The sequence below is a fragment of the Dermacentor variabilis genome, unplaced genomic scaffold, assembly GCF_050947875.1.
Source record: "Dermacentor variabilis isolate Ectoservices unplaced genomic scaffold, ASM5094787v1 scaffold_12, whole genome shotgun sequence".
Lineage (NCBI taxonomy): Eukaryota > Metazoa > Arthropoda > Arachnida > Ixodida > Ixodidae > Dermacentor > Dermacentor variabilis.
The window spans coordinates 2,860,809-2,883,044 of record NW_027460280.1 but is presented as its reverse complement, the minus strand read 5'-3'; the positions used below and the strand labels follow the sequence as shown (position 1 = coordinate 2,883,044).

The 22,236-nt window shown below is 43.9% G+C and overlaps 1 protein-coding gene across 2 annotated transcripts in view; it reads left to right on the top strand.

Annotated features, from left to right (window-relative positions):
* LOC142565836 (mblk-1-related factor 1-like) overlaps positions 1-22,236 on the top strand; it is a 189,202-nt gene that overhangs the window by 150,515 nt on the left and 16,451 nt on the right. The gene's annotated exons all lie outside the window — the stretch shown is intronic.

Genomic DNA, 22,236 nt, shown 5'->3' with positions numbered 1-22,236 from the left:
AATGAGCCTCACTGAGAATTGTTGCTGCATAGCCAGGCGACACGAGGCAGCCTGAGCACTGACGTTTGTCTGATCTCAGCGCTCAAGCTGCACGAGCTGTCCCGCACCGTCTGCGCGTGGTCTGGGCTGGAGTGCAATTCAAAATTGTAACGTTGGAAAGATTGAGGAAGCAGGGGCCTAGCTTGAAATCAGTGCCAGGGAAACTTGGCATAGGAAATAACAAGATGTATTTAGCGAAAATATAAGCACGGTCATGTCATCAGCAATTTCGGTGATTTCGTAAAGGCAGTAGAGGACTGACCAGTACCAAACCCAGAGCAACCAGGCAACCTTGATTGCAAGCAGTGATGATCAGGATACAGAAGCTTTATGTGTAACTAGCTATGAGGTCACAAGAGACGTGTAAAAGCGGCAGGAGAAGATGGAATAACAATCTATCAAATAAGATAACAATATTGAAGATGGAGGGGGTATTATATTTGAAAGGGGCCCTGAACCACATTTTTTTAAAGCATGAAAAACGCCTTCATACAAGTATACCTCCCAGGGATATATTGCCGAAATAATTTTTCAAAAAGACTTATCGTATTTACTCAATTCTAACGCGCCCTCGATTATAACGCACACCTGTTTGCCGTGACCTAAAAAAAGAAAAGTCCTTTACAGTATCGTGCACCTCATTCTTTCATATAGGAATACAACTTTCTCTCATTTGAAAAAAAAACAAAAGATTTACTCCCGATGCATTAAAGTTGCGATAAATAAAGGAAGTCGCAGTTTCGCCCTACAGCCAAAGCATTGATTACGGTAGCACACTAGTAGACAGCTATACAAAAAATTAGGATAGTAGTTTTATCAGCCGTATAAACTTTTGAACATTCACTTACTAACTGAATTAACAAGCTTGGCGTCACGCGTGCACAAGCAAACAGGAATACGTCTCACTCAATGACCGTGGAAACTCTTTAAACACTGGAGTGAGGAAGTGCGGTAGCAGGAGCGAAGGAATTGACCTTTGTGCGGCCTCTCACTTCGACGCGAACTAAGCGACGAGAATGCAGCGCCGTGCGGCTGGAAGCTCGTATGGGGCGGCCATTTTGAAATGCTGATGGCAGTACGGTAACACAGATTTAGGGTCGTACTCGATTATAACATGCACGCAACTTTTAGACACGTTCTATTGAGAAAAAATAGTGCACGTTAGATTTGACTAAATAAGGTATTATGAGCATAAGTACTTCAAGCACGAGATTTACTTTTGCAGTTTGCCCTCAATGTCTTCTATTGCGAAGGTTGTGATAAAGTGGTGATGCCCTGCCTACGTCGAGAAGCATCGCGGTGTTATTTATACTAAGCAACTGTGTGTAACTGTAAGTGCACGACAGGGCTGAAGTGTGCGCTCATGTGCTCCAGCTAGCGCGTGCTACTTGGTGTGGGCCAGCTTAAGTCTTGTACGGATAGTAGGCAAATTCAGTTTGCGCACTTCGTAGCATTCAATACGAAGCACTACGCACTCTTGGCCAGGAGCGAGCACATACTGGCACATTCCTTGTAGATACAAAACGCTATTCATCGCAATATGCGGCAGGCATGGTGTACATGTGATTCATGGTAAGGGTTGTAAAAGCGCACCCAAGACAAGGACAACAGAAGGAATAAAACGACAACACAGCACTGTGTCGTTTTATTCCTTTTGTTGTCCTTGTCTTGGGTGCGCTGTTACAACCCTTACTATGAATCCCAACCAACTGGGCCAACTTGTTGTTCTGATGGTGTACATGTGGTCTGGGCTTAGAGGGACACTAAAGTCAATCTGAAGTGACGAATAATGCTTGAGAACGTCTAATGTGTCGGTATTATTGCAAACAGAGCTTTAGTAATCACAAAATTAAGGTAAATGTGGGAAACCATTTGAGGCTCCCCCGGTACATTCAAGTACTAGCCCGATAATGTAGGCACTCCTCATTATATTTGTCATTAGTACTCTAGTTAGGGAAATATCATTGCATTATAAGAAGGTAGAAAATACTACTTGTCCAGTTCTATTTGATTTTTTAGAGAAAAGAACTCATTGACGTTACCCTTGACAATTCAGGCAGTCAAAGGGTTTCATATTCACTCGACTCTGCGCCGCCTGCGCCTTTGCGTTTTAGTGGTTTCAGTTTGAGCCCCAATTTCGTTTTAGAGCCCCAGTTTTGCTGGCTCGTGAAACACATAAACTGCAAGTAGTAGAGAATTCCTCACCCATGTGATGTCGCAGGATGCCCAAATGGTCCACACCACTTGACCACTTCACCAAGAGCAGCTGCAGCGATGAATAGAACACCTTTGTTTTGGTTCGGTTTCTCTATGCTCAAGTATTTGCGTTTTGTACAAAGAACCGTAGCATTGTCTGTTGGGCACCGTTTTACTCACCGACGCCAGAGAAGAGCAGTGGTGTGGCATATGCAACGTCACTACTCCCTGCTCGGGGGCAGGCGATTGAATTGCGCTAAAAGTATGCACACCCTTCAGACACGGCATTCTCATTAACTAAGTCTTTTCTTGGCACGAAACAGGTGCTGCAAGGTTTCTGGAATATTTTTTTAACAGTCCACGTTGACTTAGTATTTGCCTTTAGTGTCCCTTAAAAGGGACACTAAAGCCAAATGTTAAGCTATAGTGATAGTTTAGTGCTTGAGAACCTCTAAAGGCATCAATATTATCTCGAAGAGAGCTTGAGCAATCGAGAAATTGTAGTAAATACAGGACACGGCTAGAGTCTTCCCTGGGACACTCGAGTATGAGGGCGAATCAGAAAGTAATTGTGCACCCCCCCCCCCCCCTTTCTTTGGCCAAGTTACAACCGTAAATGCAAAGTCGACATATCCGTTCCCAGCGGTGGACCTTTCTCGGACAGCCTTATGTGCCGGTAGCTCCGTGCCATGGCACTGCTGTTGTTGAAAATGGCGGTTGTGCTGCACACGTCCACAATGAATGAGCAACGAAGTGTGATTTGTTTTCTATGGAGCAAGGTATGAATGTCTATCATAATCAAGAACACAAGTTCCTCGGTGTTCTGTATGATAAAAAGTTGAACTTTCTTGCGTAACATTAATAGTCTTTAAATTAAAGCAAACAATGCACTTAACATCCTCAAAGTCCCGGAAGCACTGGGGCTCTGACCATAAATGCCTGTTGCACATCTACGGCATTTCAGTATGCAGCCTGTTAGACTACGATAGCATCATATATGGTTCAGCCAGGCAGTCTTTCATGCGACGACTTGATCCAGTTCATAACCTTGGACTACGACTGACAAGTGAGGCTTACAGAACATCACCTGTCAAGAGTTTATACGGTGACAGTAATGAGCCTCCTTTACAGCAGTACAGATTGCTACTAACTTTTTCCTACATGCTCAGAATACAGTCATTACCACTACACATATGCTACAACATCGTCACACAGTGCAACTTATACTTACACTACACAAATAAACCGAGCAGGATTAGACTGCTTCTTCTGCGATATGAGAAATATTGTTGCGATTATGACAGTCCTCATGAAGTCCTTCAGGTTGCTGAAAGGCAACAACGATTACCCCCGTGGTGTGAGTTGATACAGTTACGTGATTGAGCATTGGCACCTCTAAAGAAAAATGACACCCCACACGAATACATCATACAAGAATTCCATGCTCTTCAGGACAAATATCAAAATTACATGGAATTTTACACTGATGGCTCTAAAAGAAAAAAATACGTGAATGTGGGAGCCATGACAAAAAATTCGGAAACAAGTATTCGATTTCCACAGCATGCCTCTGTTTGCACGGCCGAAGTCTACGCAATATGGACTGTAGTACAAAAGGTCATCACTGACAAACACGAAAACACTGTCATATACACTGATTCCTTAAGCACACTGAAGGCTCTAGATGTGAAATCCAAATGTGAACGCCTGTTAGAGGATATATTAGACATGGTAACATCAAACAAATACGGTAGGTCAATTAGGTTTTGCTGTGTGCCAGGCCATGTTGAGATACTGGGTAATCAAGCAGCTGATAGATGCGTATCAATGGCAGTATTCATGGTTATATTGTGCTCAGTTTTACAAACACGATATTAAGGAAGGACAGGACGTGGACGGACGTAGCGCAAACTACCAGCTGTTTAATACTGTTAAAGAACGCGCTTATATACAAGAAGATATGGTGCGGGGGGGGGGGGAGTACATATAAAAAGATATGACAAGGTGACATGTGATCATAGTTTGGGTCAGGCATACATCGTTCACATGCACCCGTTCGCCCTGGCAAACTCGACCTCAGCTTTGATAAGCGCGATGGACGGAGTGCTTACACACATCTCTTTTTCTTTAGCTATCGCAAGCGCCTCCCATATTTCTCGCTCCGTTTTTGTTTTTGATGTTCCAATGACTGTGGTGCTTTCTTGTAGCGGGGAGCATTTGCATTGTTTGCAACGTCCGGCCAAGTTGCTAGGGGCTGTCGGAAGCTGGCACGTGTATTTGTGCTCCCATAACCTATCATTTAGACAACGTCCAGTTTGCCCAATGTATACTTTCCCGCAATCTAGTTGGATTTGGTAAACAACTGAAGTAGCGCATTCCACGTACTTTTTCACATGCTTAGTCTGACAGACCGTAGCACTAGGGTTGGCCTCTTTAGATCCTGCGTTCACCCTCTTGCACATGCCTTTTAGTTTTTGTGGGGCGGAGAACAGAACTTGAACATCACGGCATTGGGCTGTCTTTTTTATCCTATGTGACAAGCCATGGATGTAAGGCAACACCACGCATTTTTTCAATTTTTCCTGTGTTTTCTGCCTTTTCCTGTTGGCTCTGATTTCGGGCAACATGTTTTCACAGATTTGCACCACCATGCTGTTCGGGTACCCACTGTTTCTTAAGCGGCTTACTTGCAAATCGATGCTCTCCCTCACAGCATGGTGGCATGATTTTTCAATTGCTTGACTGATGCAAGCCTTGGCGATGCCTCTTTTTATGATTTTAGAATGGCAAGAGTCATACCTCAGGATTTGTTTTTCTCCTCTAGTTTTGTAGCACCAGCAGATGTGGGAGCCTCTGAGCCTAATGTTTATATCAAGGTACTGCAATCGACCTTCGGTAGGAGTCTCGTACGTGAACTCTAGTCCTGTCCTTCCTTAATATCGTGTTTGTAAAACTGAGCGCACTATAACCATGAACGTTCACCAACTAGCCCCCTTGATTGCTCTACCAATGGCAGTATACAAAGACCATAACAAACACAATTCCAAATAAAGATAGTATCCGTGCGATTTGGAAGCCCTTGAGGTCAAAATGGCAACATGAATGGGGCCATTGTACAAGCAACGAGCTATGTCTTACTAAACCCATAATTGGCCAGTGGGAGCCATGAAGTCGCCAGTAACCGTTCTATGAGGTGATCCTGTGTCAACTTTGGATTGGACACACATCTGACACAAAATTTTCTCCTTTGAAAAGAAAACACACCAACTTGCGAAAAACGTCACGAACCTCTTACAGTGATGCACATCCTTATGCCCACACATTGAAACAAAGAGACAGAAGCTTTTACACAACCTGTGTAATGTACCTTTACACCCTGCCCTACTACTGGCAGATGACTCGCTAGTGCCACTAACTAATTTGTTCAGCTTTTTAGAGAAAGCTGGTTATTTACACCATCTATAATGTAGCACAGGTTTAGCTGCTCAGATGTTGCATTTTCTATTGTCTTGTGACTGGCGTGGCACAGCCTTAGTTGCCTTTGCACCATTGAATCCGAATTAAACAACCAACCACGGTCGTTGGTCATGTTGTTGGCCTAGTATCACAACACTGTCTTTCAGGAACACTGTTGCGCACGTCGTGCATCCCAAGGATGATAGTTGGTGTCGGCATCTTTGCATTGGTGGCCATCATAGGCGTGGCAGCCAGACTGGGCTATTAATAGCCAAATTGGGCTATTATGCAGGTTCCCATAGAAAATTCCAAGTTGGATACATGGCTTGATTTGGGCTACTTTTGTCTTAAGGACTTCTGAGTCCAAAGGACATATGAACACTGACAAAAAATTAGAGAATGCCGGTTTATGAAAAGCCAAAGCTCATTGCTGCTATAAAGACATGTAGAGGCAATCTTGAACGCTGTGTTATTAGGCAATGTTCCTGCTGGGGAGGATGGCATTAAGTCATGGCTGCCAAATTTATACATCATTCCAGCGCTAAGCTCTCTTCTTGTTTTGGTTTCGGTGTCATCTGCTCCCTATTCAAGCATGGTTCAGTAAGAAAAAACGGTGGGGCCGACCGAGTATCTATTCCGTGCCAGCTGCTATACAGCGAACTATTATGTCGATTTACACAACAGCTGAAGTAATCGCATGCATGTCGTGTCATTTGCTTCTGTGGTCCTTGAATGTCTATCAGGGGTTCTTCAAAGCCTTTTTCTTGGTTTTCCCGCAAATCACCGTGTTATTTATTTACCCAGTAACATTAAAAAAAAATCTGCAAGTCTCTTTAAAGAAGAAACGCAATGGGTAGAATCTGTGTACATGCTCAGCAAACACAAAATGAAATATGCGGCTCCAGTATCACCAAGCATCGAGAATACAAAAAAGAGTGCAGCAAATCCAATGTTCCCCCGGCTGTCTAAGCTTGCTTTGTCCCTACTTGTGCTGCCTCTTTTGAATGCACGTGTCGAACGCTTGTTCAGCCAGGTTTCATTGACAAAGAATGATTTCAGAAACCGCATGTTGTATGAGACACTGCAAGCTCTCCGGTGCAGCAAAAGACAAGGAATGACAGAAGCAACATAGACAGGCAAACATAAACAGGCACATTACATAGACAGGCATAGTTCCGGGTCGTGCTTCCTGCACAGAGTGCAGTGAATTGCCTTTCCACACTCCGTTTGGTTGCCCAAAGGTGCATCAGCCAGGCCTAATGCTCGGGTAATTTGGAGCACCTGTGTTTGCCCGAATTGAATAACGCAACAGTGGCATCACGTGTGACGACATATCACGAGATAGCCAAGAGAAATACGAGCCGAAGACGTCCAAACCTCGTGTCACTCAGCCAAGTTCGTTGCAGAGCAAGCTTGCCATGTTCCGGTTTATATTGGGCATTTTTATAGGCAAAAGACTCTAGGCAACTCAAGAAGACACTAGCTGATCTCCGGTTGGTACCATTTTAAAGAGGGCAGAAACAGGTCGTACAAATAATAAGAGTTATTATATTTATTAGAAACTATCCCAAGGCTTTATTTTTAAAAATGTGTTTCTTTAGGTTTCACTCGTAAAAAGACTTTTCTTGTTTTGACGCTTTCAAGTGCCTTCTATTTTCATCACTGCAGCGTCCTGAGTGCGCAACCCAATGCTGCTCTTGTCCCAATTTTAAAATTTTAGTCCTCTGAACCCAAGAGCAACCAACACAATGCAGCTTGGGGCCTCAATTCTAAACTCTATTGTCTTAATGCATGATGCTGGTGATACAGGCACACGTAGGCAGTACCGCTTCAGCCTTTATGTCTAGGCTGCAGAGAAAAACATTTTTAGCAGCACCGCTGGCCCCCAAACTTTTGCTCACGACTGTACATAGCGTGGCAACAGGTGGCGGCCCCGACCACCCGCTTCGAACTGAATTTGGTATCGCTTTTGTAGAATTCACTTCATTCGTAGCAAATTACTATGTAAACAGCCTTCACTTAGTCTCAGGCTGCTTCGACGACAGAGTATTGTGGATAACCTTGCGGAGATTTCGAGATGGATGGATGGATGGATGGATGGATGGATTGATTGATGGATGGATGGATAAATGGATAAATGGGTGAATGGGTGGGTGGGTGGGTGGGTGGTTTGTTTGTTTGTTTGAGCATCCCTTTTGGAATGGGGCAGTGGGTTGCACCAACAAGCTCTTGCTATTATACTGCCTAATATCCTACCTAGGTAAAAAAAAAAAAAGAAAACACGATGCACTCCCCAACCAACTTTCCTGACCCCCTATTGTGAAATTTGCTTTTGTACATCTTATTTTTTGTTGTTTCCCTACTTTTCTTCCACCAATCTTCCAATCGCCTCTTGCTAATCTCTATTGCGAACATGTTTAGTTTTCCTCTGCTCTCGCTGAACCCAAGAGCTTCAATGAGGCCAGTGGTGCCTAAATCGACCGCTGGGCAGATACCTTCACATACTAATAAAACATGCTCCATCGTTCCCTTGCTTTACTGCAGGAAGCACATGCTTCTTCTTCCTTCTTATAGTTCGATTTATAAGTGCATGTTCTAAGGCATCCCGATCTCGCTTCGAAAAGTAATGAGCTTCCCTTTGAGTTATATGTTTCTTTCCTGATTTCTTTTTTTCCTCCTAAGTAGTTACTCATGACTGGTTTCTTTTCCATTGCCGCCACCCAGGAGATTATTTCAGCCTCTCTGACTTTCCGCTTGACTTTCTTTGTTGCTGTGTTGCCCACCCTACAGGCCGCATACTTGCTGGTAAGCTTCCTAGTTCTTTTTCTTCACTGTGAATCAATGTTTTTCCTGTACAAATACCTGAACGCTCTCCCAGCCCATTTACTTTCTTCCATATTCCTCAGTCTGTCTTCATAATCAATTTTACTGCGAGCTTCCCTCACTTCAAAACTAGTCCAGCCCATATCGCCCTGCACAGCTTCATTTGTAGTCTTCCCGTGAGCGCCCAGTGGGAGGTGTCCCACTGACCTTTGGTCCCATCGAGCCCTACTTGTACCCCTGATTTCAAGCAAACAACCGCATTTCCAAAGTAAGTCCTGGAATCATTACACCTTTCCACATTCCCCAGAGCACCTCGTACCTATTGTATCCCCATAGCACTGTGTGCTTCATTATGGCTGTGTTTCTCTTTCCCTTTACTGTTTGTTTTTCCTGTGTTTCCATGTATCTATTGCCTTTGTTTATCCATATACCAAGGTATTTATATTCTCTTACCCGAGGTATTTCTTGGCCCTGTATTGTCACTGTCTGTTCACTGTTTTCATTGAATACCACAACACCTGATTTTCTAACACTAAATTTCAAACCTAAAATCTTGTCTTCCTGTCCAGACGTTGCAAATCACTTTGCTTGTTAGCTAGCAACACATTGTCGTCCGCATAAAATAAGCCTGGAAGCTGCTGCTCTACTACTGTACCCGCCTGTTGGCATGACAGATTAAACCTCCTGTTGGCATGACAGATTAAACCTGATATTACCGTATTTACTCGCATAATTATCGCACCCCTGAATTTTGTCGTCGAAATTTGCTTTTCTTTATTTACCGTGTAATGATCGGACCCCGAACTTGCTGCAGAGATATGTCATGTGCCAAGTCTAGCTAATAATGTTCGCGCTTACCATCTGTCGAATGCTACACGAACAACTCTTCAAGACAAACCAAGCGGTCTGCGTGCACCAAACATTCTTAAACAGATGCCCCATTCCTTTCATCACTTTCCGCACTTCCATGACAAAAAAAAAAAGCTACAACCAAACTTGCCTTTATTATGTGTAGGCTTTATAATGGTTGTGGTCAACACCAACAACAAAAAAAAAGGCGCCTTTCAATTCTTCTCGTCTGCACTCGTGGGCACACAACCAATCGCGAGCGGAAACGGTAGCAGCCACGTTTACACTGATACATTAGAAATGTATCCTATTCATACGCCGACGCTTGTAACGCAGCTAAGACATTCACCCACCCTTAGTGGAAACGTGCCGTATTAGCATAGTAGTGAAGACAAATGCTGCAGTTTCCGCAGCATGCCTGCCATTTGTTTCTATGTCACTGGCAGCTAAGCATGCCCATCTGTTTCTGTCCCCTCAAAGTGGACATGGCTACATTATTGCTGCAAACTTGCCGATAATAATGATATTATTCATTACTGAAACTGTTTCCATGCACATAATGTACTCACGAGAAGAAAAAAAACTCGTTCGGCGTGTTCAGCTTGCTCCGCCGGACGCCATTTTCGTTTTGGTGTCCCGCACTGCATACAGCGGCAGCCGCCTATTTGTTGACCTGTTGTCATCCCGCAGCAAATGGAGGATGAGAAAAAAGTTTTTTTTTTTTCGGGAAATTTAACTTGCATAATCATCGCACCCCTGAATTTGCATCAATTTTTTTTTTACAGAAAATTGCTATAATTATGCGAGTAAATATAGTACTTCCTTCTAGCGCACTCTCCATCTTCACCATGTACATAGTAAACAGCAGTGGGGAAAACGGGCACCCCTGCCTCAGTCCCTTGTTGATATCAACTTTCTCCTCGCTCCTCCTCCTTTCCCATTCAATGCAAAGGGTATTTTCTAGGTAAATCTCTCAAAAGCTGTAAACAGTCGTCACCTAAGCCTTCCCCTTCCATAATATCCCACAAAATGTTGCGGTCAACGTTGTAGTACGCTCCTGTAACGTCTAAAAAGGCCACATGTAACGGTCCGCTTTCTACTCTTGATATTTCAGTACAGTGAGCAAGAACAAATAAGTTATCATCAAAATGCCTACCTATTCTGAAGTTCTCCCAAAATGCCATTATTCTCTGCCCATGTTTGCACCTTTAATTTGATTGCCTGAATTGCCAGCCTGTATATTACCGATGTAATGGTCAACGGTCTATACGAGTGAATTCTTTCTCCCCCTTACATTTATCAATTAAATTCATTCTACTTCGTTGCCAACTTTTTGGTATTCGTCTATCTTTTAAAGTTTTTTTCCACTGTTCTCACCGGAGCTTCCTTACTTTTTGGTCCTAGTTCATTAATAAGCCTGAGGGGAACCTCGTCTAGCCCTGTGGCTGTGCATTTAGGAATTTTCTCTTCGGTTTTCTGCCAGTTTAAATTTCTCAGCACCATCTCCTTTTCCATCTGGTTCTCTTTCACGCTCTTTCTTTCTTGGAAAAAGCATCCCTTGGAAAGATTCGGCTGTTATTTTTTGGATGTAATTTAATGCCGCTTCCCCTTGCAGTTTGTTTCCACCTTCATCTAGGATATGTTGTATTGTTGTTGACTTCCTGCCTAATAATTTTATGTGCTTCCAAAATATTCTAGGTGCGACCTTCTTTTTCTCACTTATTTCTTACAACTAACGTTCACTTTCACCTTTTATGTTTGCTTGCACCAGTATTTGAACCATATACTTTTTCTCCCGGTATATTTCCCATTTACTGGTTACTTCATCCTGCGGCAACTGCGCCTTCTTTGCCTGCCTGTGCTCTCGGGATGCTTTCTGTTGTTTGGCGATTGCTTCTCGTGAATCCCTGTTCCACCAGCTTTTCGGTTTCTTTTTTCCTTTCCAACAAACATGTTGTTTTTCTTTCCATATTTCTGGCGTTATTACACTTAGAAGCTCAATATATTCCCACTCTTTATTTGGCCATTTGCCAAGTTCTTCCTCAACTCTTGTGACTATATTTGTTATTTAATTCAGCATTCAAATTTGGACTGTCCATTTTGCACTCCTTGCCCTCTTTCCCAACTACATAACCCATTTTCAAAATGATCCGTTTATTGTCACTCCCTATGCTGCTATGCCCTTCCTCATCAATGACCATTTCTCTCAACTTATCACGAATTCCTTCTGTCATCAGACAGTAATCAGTGGTCGATTGCCGGTTTCCCACTTCCCACGTGATCTGCCCTTCACACTTAGGCCCTGTATTCATGATAACAAGGTTATGTTGCTCATGAAGGTCTAGTATTGACTTCCCATTGTTGTCGATATAGCTATCTAAATCCTGTGTGTGGGCATTCATGTCACCTAACAGGATAATTTCGGCATCATGGCCGAAACCGTCAATATCAGCACTTATGCATTCCACTAACTCTATTTTTCTCTGTGCAGTTATTTCCAGTCCACAAATACGTAACGCCCAGCCAAGTTTTTTTCCCACTCATTGTACGTGATAACCAAAGATGCTCTTGACAGTTTGAATTTACTCTTTTCCATTTGGCTCCCTCATGGATGAGCATTCCGACTCCCCCTTCCTTTATTTCTGACTTAGTTGTGTTGCACCCTTCCCAAACATAATTCTCAATAACTGGCGGCTCTTCCGAGTATTTAAGGTGCGTTTCTGTAACCGTATACACCCGTATTTGTTCTCTATTTAACTGCTCCTCAATCTCTGCCCACTTCTCCTTTCTTCTGCCGCCCTGCAGGTTTATGTAGCCAATTGCATGGCGAGCTCTCTTTCTTGCTTTCCTCCTTTTTCTGTTATTTACGGCGATGCTATTCCGAGGTTCCCTTAAGGCGCCGTCTTCGTTACTACGTACTCCGGCCTCCTGAGCGCCTGTGGCCCCCTAAAGAAGCAACAGCGCGACCAGCAAGTTGCCAGCCCACTTCTTCTGCAAGCCTGTAATTGAAGTGAATCCCGTCTCGTTGAAAACCACTACACCTTCTCACCTTCCTGTTTATTTCAACAACCTCGAAAGCTTTCTCTCGAATCATTTTCCATATCGCCTCATTAGCAGCCACTACGGCTCTTTGTACGTGTCTTTCACGTACAGGTACCTCCGGCACTGTGCACACCACAATCTGCACCTAAGGGGATAGTTTGCGCAAGTCGTCCACCCCCTTCGCCAAGCGCTGGGCTAGTCCTGTCCCTTTCCTGTTTAGGACATCATTTAGCCCACCTGCTACTATGACAAGGTTGCGCACGTGGGCATTTTCCGCGAGCTTTGCTTTTGCTCGCTCTATGACAGAACCCAATGTCCGCCCTGAAAACCTCCCTACCGCCACTCTTTTATCGCCTTTCATTCTCTCCCCAATTGCTTGTGAGCACCTAGCCAGGTTTGAGTCGCAGCCGATAATCACCATTTCACTCTCTCCCACCTCTCGCTGCTTCCCTTTGTCCTTTTCCGCGTGATTCGGACTCAACAAGGGGCACTGACCTCTGCGCTCCTGCTTTTTGTGTGTGGTGGCCTCAAGGTAGATGCCACTCTTTCCAGCTACCTCCTCCCCATGTTGCACGCATTCCGCATGCTTTGCTAACACTCCCTTTCCTGTCAGATCGGGGGACTGTTTTCCATCGTCACGACCATTCTCGTTCACAATGGCGGCCCTGTTCAGCTTTTCCTCGGCTGCTTGAAGTGTTTCTTCCACTACCTTCCGTGCCTCACGCTCCCTATGTAGTTCATTTTTTAGCTCTTCAGCCTGTTTGACAAGCTCTTCCTGGAAAGCCTCCATTTTCTTCAGCCTAGCATCGACATCACAGTGTCTGCCGATTGACTCGATTCCCTCTCCATTCTCATCCATCCCCTCGTCTGTCTTGAGGGGCCCCCCTGTACACTGCACGCTTTCCCAGCTTTGTGGCCATGTATTGCATGGCTTTTTCTAATGCAAATACCATAATACTGTAATAATGCAGAGCACATGCCTTCTAGCAAAAACCAATACGCACACAGAATCTCAATCCTTAAAATGCCGGAAAGTAATTCTCACCAATGTTTTAAAAGCAATCCATGCTGCATAGACTTAAGGTATGACACGTTTTTGCACGTGTTCAACCATGCGGCCACGCTCTCACTTTCCTACCAAAGCAAACACAGTAAAACCACTAATAGCTATTAGTCTTGCCACTTCCAAGCTACTATTTAAAGGCTATAAAGACTTAACGTCCCACTTGGTCACACGTGTTGAAGCATGCGGCGCAAAAGGACGCTTTGACTATCCTGCAAAACCAAATGCACGCGAAACACACCCATGCACACAAAAAAAGAGAGAAAAAAACTACCCAATGAATATTTAAAAACAAAAAAATCTGCAAATCAAAAACAGAAGCAAGCTCAAAGCAGGCACAGAAAACTCGCCACAAAGCCCTGAAAAGCACGTCCATTCGCCATAATCTCACGCCATGGACGGATGGATGGATGGATGGATGAATGGATGGATGGATGGATGGATGGATGGATGGATGGATGGATGGATGTTATGAGCGTCCCCTGTGGAACGGGGCGGTGGGTTGCGCCACCAAGCTCTTGCTATTATACTGCCTAAGGTCCTACCTAGGTTAAAAAAAAAAGTCACTTCTGTGATGGCAGCGCCACCTATCATCGAAGTCGAGAGCTAGGCATAGCGGCAAGTGGCCACCAAGATTGGGCGATCTCTGAAGTCACGGGCGGCAGGCTTGTACTGAATTCGCTTGTACTGATTGAGAGACATAGGAAGTACGAATACAATGCGCTGATTTTCGCACGCCCATGCAAAGCTTGGCGACTAGATAAAATCACTTATGTGCAATATGTATCCTAAATTTAAAGCATAATTTAACAACGTCCCAGATGTAAACTACACTATCACATTATAGTTCAGTCACTTTCTGCAAAATTTGTTTTTGGCGCTGCTATTTCCCGTCACCCCACTATTATGCTGCTGCTTAAAGGGCCTCTCACCAGGCGACATAGAAAATTTTGGTTGTACGCTTGAAGTTGTCGCATGCCCTCTAGGGAGCGTTCTAGTGAAAGAATATTTGAAATTGGTTTATGAATAGCTGAGATCTAAATATTTCAGTGCCTCGAATCCACAATTTAAGGAGGTGAGCTTCACCTTCAACATGGTTTAATTAACTAATGCGTTTAATTCATCCGCCCTGCCACAGGCTATTAAATATTGGAATGATCTTCCTGACACAATAGCTAATATTGTTAATCGCATGACTTTCAGACAGGAGTTATGTGCACATTTTAAATGTTAACTTTGAATTGATATTCAAATATGTCATGAACGTGTTTTAAATAGCATTACCTGTATATCTAGAAATTTCTTTCTGCAGCCTGAATTGTATAAACTGGATACAACCTTTTCCGCTCACTATTGTATAGCTTCCATTTCCATAATGGTGAATTTGTATACAAGTTTACTTGCGCCTTTTCATTATTTAACCTTATTGTAGCCCCCCTCACGCAATACTCCACTTCGAAGCCTATGAGGACCTTGAGTAAATAAATAAATAAATAGAAACTCTCTCCACTTGCCTCGTCTAACCTCCGCAAGCAAAATTCCTTCTCTGCGTTGTTTCATACCGGAGCTCGATGATCGCGTCATGGGCCCCAGCTGCTTTTCCTTTTTCTTTTTCTTGCTTTTTCTTGCATTACAGCACACTTCCACTGGTGGTGTCAAGCGTGAGCTGTTGCATTTGTCTTGTTTTGTGCAGCGGACTATTTTGCACACTGTGCACGGGAAAACCTCACTAGCAGTATAAGTTAATGCTACACAAGCAGATCATAGAGCATGATGGCGCACTGGAACACGGTTGAAAATGACATAGTTTCAGTGTGTGCACACACAGCTGCACCATGTCGGAGCTAGCAGCTGAATGAATCTCTCTTGCTGCAGTGCGAAGTAAAACAAAAGCAGGCAGACATTCGGTTTGTGTTTATTATTTCTCTAAGCTTTAATTTGTTTGTTGAAGCAACGGATTACACAAATAACATGTTGCCATGAATAATTCTCGAATTCACATGTCACTTTTAGCGACGTCACAGCGGACATGTACGAAGGTGCACTTGCGCATATATACATCAACCCTCTTGGAGCGTGGTGCCTGCGAGGAGAAGAGCAACTGGCATTTGGTTTCAATTTTCTGCTCTTTGCACAGCGCCTAGCAATGTAATACTTAGCAGACACAATCGTTAGCGCGTATTGTATGCACTGCTCTTGTCAGCTCAAAGTGGCCAGACCTGGTGAGGGGTCCTTTAAAGGGTCCTGAACTGGTCTTTGTGGAAACCCTAGCAAAAATTCTGATACAAAAACTACCGTATTTACGCGATTCTAAGCACCCCCTTTTTTTCATGATCGCGATGCCCAAAGTGAGGGGGGTGCTTAGATTCGAAAAATCTAGAATGAACCCCCCTCCCTCTTTTCGCTGCGACATCACGACGAGATGGGTGCGAGAAATAACATTTTATTTTGCAAACATCCAAAAGAAAAATCGTTGAAGACAGTGAACCCACCGTTTGTGTCGGATGCTCAGTCACTATCACTGCCACTTACGAGTCCGCGCGGCTCTACGGTCCGGCTGTGTGGCTAGACCGCGCCACGGACGCCGTTCCACCTCGGGACTCCGACGGCTCCGGCTCGATGACAGAGTGAGCAAGCGCGCTTGGCGGCCTTGGCTGCGCACTCTTCCTGACAAATAGGGGGGTGCTTAGATTCGCATGCAAACTTTTTTCCCAATTATTTCGCGAAACTTGAGGGGGGGTGCTTAGAATCCGGGGGTGCTTAGAATCGCGAAAATACGGTAATAGCCTATGAGGTTATTGACACTAATACGGTCTGTTATGTCTATTAGTGTATTAGTCTAATAGGTCTATCGGCGTACTAGTCTAATAGGCCTATTAGTGTATTAGTCTAAGAAAAAGTTGCAATGCACCAGATACAGAACGAAAATAATTGCTAGAAGTGTCTATTAGCACATCATGTATTTTTACAGATTTTTCTTTCGAGTTCTTCATCAGGTCAGCAATCTTGATTGCCAGAGGTATTACTCCACCACTTCGACCAGAGAATGTCCTTTTGAGGAAGTGGTTAGGAAAACCTGGGCAGAAAACACACAGATAAAGAAACATTTAAAAGCTGGCAATATTTGCTTCTAAATTGGAATAATATGGCTGCGCAATTTCCAAACTAACTTTAGGACAAAGTTTGATATGCTTAGCTCAACATGTTTATCATATTGAAAAATGATGTCACCTGACACAACAGAACAATTAGATGGCACATAAAATGACCATAAAATGTTCTGTGTGTTACATTGAAACTGTAGGCAGATAAGGAACAACTCTAGACAAAAATCTTGCACAGCGTTGTCGGAAACAGGCATGTCATTGCTGGTATGCGCACAACAATCGGCCCAATCACTCTGTACTGAAGTACATGCACCGTTGGGATAAAAAGAATCAACTTTATACTGTACTATAGACACATAAATAAGTAGAATAATTACCTCCAAATGGTAGAATCTGTGCCGGGGAAAATGCATCACATTGATGCACGCTGATAGATCCACAAAGCTGCGAAGCACAGGGGTAAAAACTGTTGCCTTCCATTGTTTTGAAGTCACAACATCCCAGATGAAATTATCCAAATATACTACTGCACGAATAAGATTGTGCAGGCGCCAACACCTCAGGTTCCTTAAGAACACATCGTTGATTGACTAAAAATCACGCATGCCTCGCCTTGACATGGCTACAGTTTCTGCAACATGGCAGCCGCTAATGTACACGTGCTGTGCGCAACTACAGCTGACACCGTTGCAGTTTTACTATCTTCCCGCCCGCAGTGTTTCCTTCTCTGTGATACTGCTCTTTGATGTTCTTGAAGTTATCAATTTCGGTTACAAGATTAACATTACTTTATGCACACTTCAGCAGAAGATACGGGACTACCGAAACTTAGTGGCAAACAAATATGGTTGCTGCAACTGCATCATCGTTATTAAACTCACCGGGCACCGCGACTCTACCTTGCAGATTACGGCTAGTTGTTTGTTATGCTTTTTGTTTTTTTGTGGCGAAGTATTTGCTGTGCTGTAAACACTACCTGTTTTCTCAAGGACTCATCGCGACGAGGCTGAACAGAGGCCTAGTTATGAGACGTCACCAGTGAAGCAAAATTGGCAAGACCATCTAGGCACGTGTCGCTTTCATGTATGTCGCTGAGACATAGGAGCCAGTTTCACTAGCTTAGTGTGATGAAACTAATACAAACGTGGGAATTCAGTGTGCTGCATGTTTTGTACAGCAGACTTATTAATGATTCAGCTAATAATTAGAGACACCTCTCTATGCAAACGGTCCCCAATAGTCTAATTTTTTGTAAACTTTCACCCTCACATTAAGCAAGCAACAAACAAGGGCAATGGAATTCAACAATGCATGTTCCATAACAGACCAGCAACAATCTGTATAAAGTCAATAGGACGTATTAGTCTAATAAAGAAACTAGTAGACATGCAACACTGTTTGTGTAAGAGTACTACGTCTAATACATAGGGCCTATTGGTCTTGTAGGTCAGTCAGTACAACTAAGAGAAATTTCTGTTGGTCTAATACAAACTTCTATTAGAATTTTTGCTAGGGAAAACACAGCATATGCTGCTGTGAGGATTTCAGCGATATTTTGCAGTTGTGCATGGCTCGTGGAGCTTGCAAGAGGAACGCAAAGTCACTTTTTTCTCAAACGCTCTCTTTTCAACAGAAACCTGCTCCTCACTCTTTTCTGGACTCTTTGTTTTGTAATATAGCATGTTCCCATACGTGGCTGCTATTGGCCAATAGCTGACATCAATCAAGAAGGGTGTTTGGATAAGTGCGCTCCTTCCTACTGTTACTTTGTATATTTATTGATGCAGTTTAATAAACAGGCTGAAGTAAGTGAAAATATTCTTTCGATATACATCTGGAAGAAGCCGGCCATCATTTGCTCACGCTCGGCTGCCCGCGTAAGAATTACACTTTGGGCACCCTGCTTATCGGTGTCATAGCCGCCAGGTCTCCCTAATTTCGACTAGTTTTCAACGCTCAACTAGCCTCGAACTACGCAAAACATAAGAAGATCGGACCACACGCACGTTTGCCAGCGCATACTCACCCGTGGCCGCTCCTCGTTGAACGCCTTGGCAGACTTCGTATTGAGCTATTAATAGCACATCAAAATGCGCAAGTTGGATGTGGCTACTCTCTGTTGGTCAAGCTGGTGCAGGACAAAGATGGTCCACACGCATGTAGCACGGCCACACTGGAGTGCAAGCGCGCACTCAAGCCGTGCACAAAGTAAATGCTGCACATACGCAGTATACAGTTGCATGTAGCTGCGGTTTGCTGCACGTAGTGTAGATACCGCTGCCCCTCTGCAGTGTACTGGGATGAGTCTTCTGACTGAGTGCACTGCAGCTCACTGAGCACAACTGCATACGGCGCGTCATAGGCATCTAAATCGCAAGTAATGGCGCCTATATGAACACCCAAATTCCAGGGGTGCTATAACGTAAAGCTGTTCCAAACTTTATTCCAATTTTGCAATAAGCCTTCTGCAATTGATCAAAAACTTTTTTGAATCACCCCCACTTCGCCTACATTTCATGCGATGTCACGAAAACCGTGATAGCGCCCCATCTGATATGACGGGTACACACTGATTATGCATGATTGGACCAAACAAAAGAAAAATAGTTATTTTCGATTGGACGCATTTTTGCCGTTGGACCTCGGCTATTGGTCAAAAGCTTTAGGGCTGCACCCACTTCACCTGCCTGTCACGCAACGTCACCAAACCGAAAAAACTCACCGCGTCAAAGTGACATTCATGCGTACGCATTAATATGCCGAACAAAACTGCATTTTTTTTTCTGAATAGCCACAGGCTGCTGCATTATGAAAGCAATAAAAGGTGGCTGCTGCCGATCGCTCAGGCACTGGCTACTCGCACCTGCCAGAGAACATGGGTTTATTTTCGTACAATAAAACATTTTGCGTGGCCTTGTAATGTTTTCGAGCTATCGGCATGTTTATAATCTTGCTCTGCCAACTCTTTTTTGCTGAGAATCCGTTTTAGCAGCATTCGTAACCTTCTGTTGCATGCCGCCACGATTTTCGACCAGCCACTGTAAGCAAAGCAAGGGAAAGGGGACCAATAGCAGACGCCGGCACGACCCTCTTCATCCGGTTATCGATTTTCAGTGCACTGGCTCGGCCCCATCAAATCCCTCTCCACTTGAGCGTGCTCCTCGCCTCTCGTCAGCCAATTAGATAAGACAAGCCACTCAGTGTAGGCAATGTTATTCGTTTTTAAAGCAGACAAAACTGACCTCCTATAAATGAGGAGAGCGTTTGATTGGTCTTTTCAGACAACCCTGCGGGTGACCGCCTGATGCTTATGTTGGTGGTTACGCAAACTTGACGTCAGGAGATTGGAATACTAACATATTGGAATAGTTTTGCGCTATAGGGCCCCAAATTTGAATTTTGCGCCATGATGACATTGAGTAGGCAGAGCGCTGTGAAGACGCACTTCACTGCTCTGCCCTAGCATTTGCCGTGCAAGTCATTGAAGTCTGAGTGGAAGCAGCGTGCAGGGGTGCCTCTGCTTTTGCTGAACGCTTTGATGTACTTTTTGCAGCAAAGTGTTTTTGGAATAGTCTATTTTAACTTCAGACGCATTTCTCAACTTGGCTAAAAAGTTGTTCAGGGCCCCTGTAAACTGATACTGTCAAGGAGCATGTAGTGCTTGCAGCGTTTCTGCACATGATGTGCCACTGTCGTGCTTGCTGGTGTGTGCGAGTTGCTCTGTGGTCGCCAGTCACGGTCAGTTGCATGTCAATGGGCGGTGTGAATGAGCCCTGAATGAGTCTGCTCAAACTATTAGGTCTGGTTTGTATTTCTGGCGGCGACCATTACTGCGATGATAAGGCAGCTGTGTATCGGCTGCTGGTGGTGCTGCATGATGTTTGGCTTGCATGATTTGGCATGATGTTTGGCTTACAAATGTGCATGATGTTTAGGCTTACAAATTCGTTAGGTGCTACTAATACAAGGAAAGCATCAAGTTTTGGTCATTATTTTGAAATATTCCATGTTTTGAAATTGCAAGTGCTGAAATGTATTTACATCAAAACAGTCTTTTGGGTGGGGCATAGCCTCCTCCTATATTGTTTCTGTGCATCGCTCCGCTGGTGTCGTTTGACCTCCTCGTCTGGCCTCCTCACATTTCACTGATTCTGGGCTCACAATGCGCTTTCTGGGTGCGCTATCAAAGCGTCTCCAAGCCATGATCAGCATGAGGAAAAGGCATAAAGGTAGCATGTGCAAATCTGGAAGACTACTAAAACGTGAGAAAACCTGTTTGCCTGGATAAAGCAGCAGCTGAGGATAAAGAATCAAATGAGTATGAAGCAGTGGCTACTGTGCATGAAGCAAAAAGGCACTTTCATCTTTGGAGTTCCACTGTGGGTATATCCTTCCCAGAAAAAGTACAGATGAGCAGCCTGTCGTAGCAAATTCATTGTTGTGCTTTGTACTAAACAGACTTTTAGTTTGCTATTCAATTTCAATAACTTTTATGCAAATAACAGCATTGGTCGAGAGCGTCTACCATCATGTGCAGCTTTCTTGTTCTGCGCATTGTCAATAAACAGTCACAACATTATCTGTTCAACGTGTAGTGGAAACATAGTCGATTGTATACCACATCCTGAAAGCTCAGACTGCTAGTTGTTCTTGGCATTCGACTGGTGTCATTTTATCATGAACGTGTGATCAGAATTAGGGGTGCGTGACTGTGGCGATAATAGTGCTGAAAGGCTGCAACAGCGTCAAGTATTCAGGTCCCCAATCATCACGAGATCCTTAATCTTAGTTTCGTGGTAATGAGGTTTCGCTGTATACAGTACACTCTCAGTTGTACGAACGTCAGTTTATCGAATATTTCAGAATAACAAACACTTTAAAAATCCCCGGCAGTTTTCTTATCGATTCTATGCAAAAACGTTTCACTTAAACGAATTTGGGAACAGTCAATATTTCAATTTAACGAACTCGCTCAGAGGACCAAGGCTTGAACTGCACTGCACTGCAGGCACAACCGATGCCCGGCCTCGTCAAACCGCCGCTCCAGCGGCAATGTAACATCGCTGGCGCTACAGCGGCCCTGAGGCAAAGCGGCGGTGCAGAAAACGAATGGCAACGAGGCATGGCCTCCGAGATTGCCTGCACAAAACAAGCAAGCATGTAATCTCAGAGGCCATGAACAAAGTAACATCGCTGGTGCTTGCAATACCGTCAGAGCAAAGCGGCGATCTGTCACACCACAAACCACGTGGTGTGTGCGTTCTTTTTTTTTTTTTTCCGAACGGCTAGTCGTGGCATGGTCGTCATCTCTCTCCAGCCTCGTCGGATCCGCGTGTGCAATGACCCACGTGGTGTGTTTTTCATTGATATGTACAAATTCCTTTTCACATATTTCTAACACTATGGAAGCCTTGTCTTTTGCTCCATGAATTGCACTTCAAACTTATGACTCTGTATGCCGTGTCTTATGTTGGTCTAGTGAATATTAAGTTTAGTGAAATTTCAGTTAAGTGAACTACAGTCGATCCTGGATATATCGAACCCGCATATTTCGAATTATTGGCTATATCAAACACACAGATTACCCCCTTGAAAATACTATGTAAAAGTATAGGACAATTGCGTAGTATATCGAATTCCATTTTCGTCGGACATTTGATA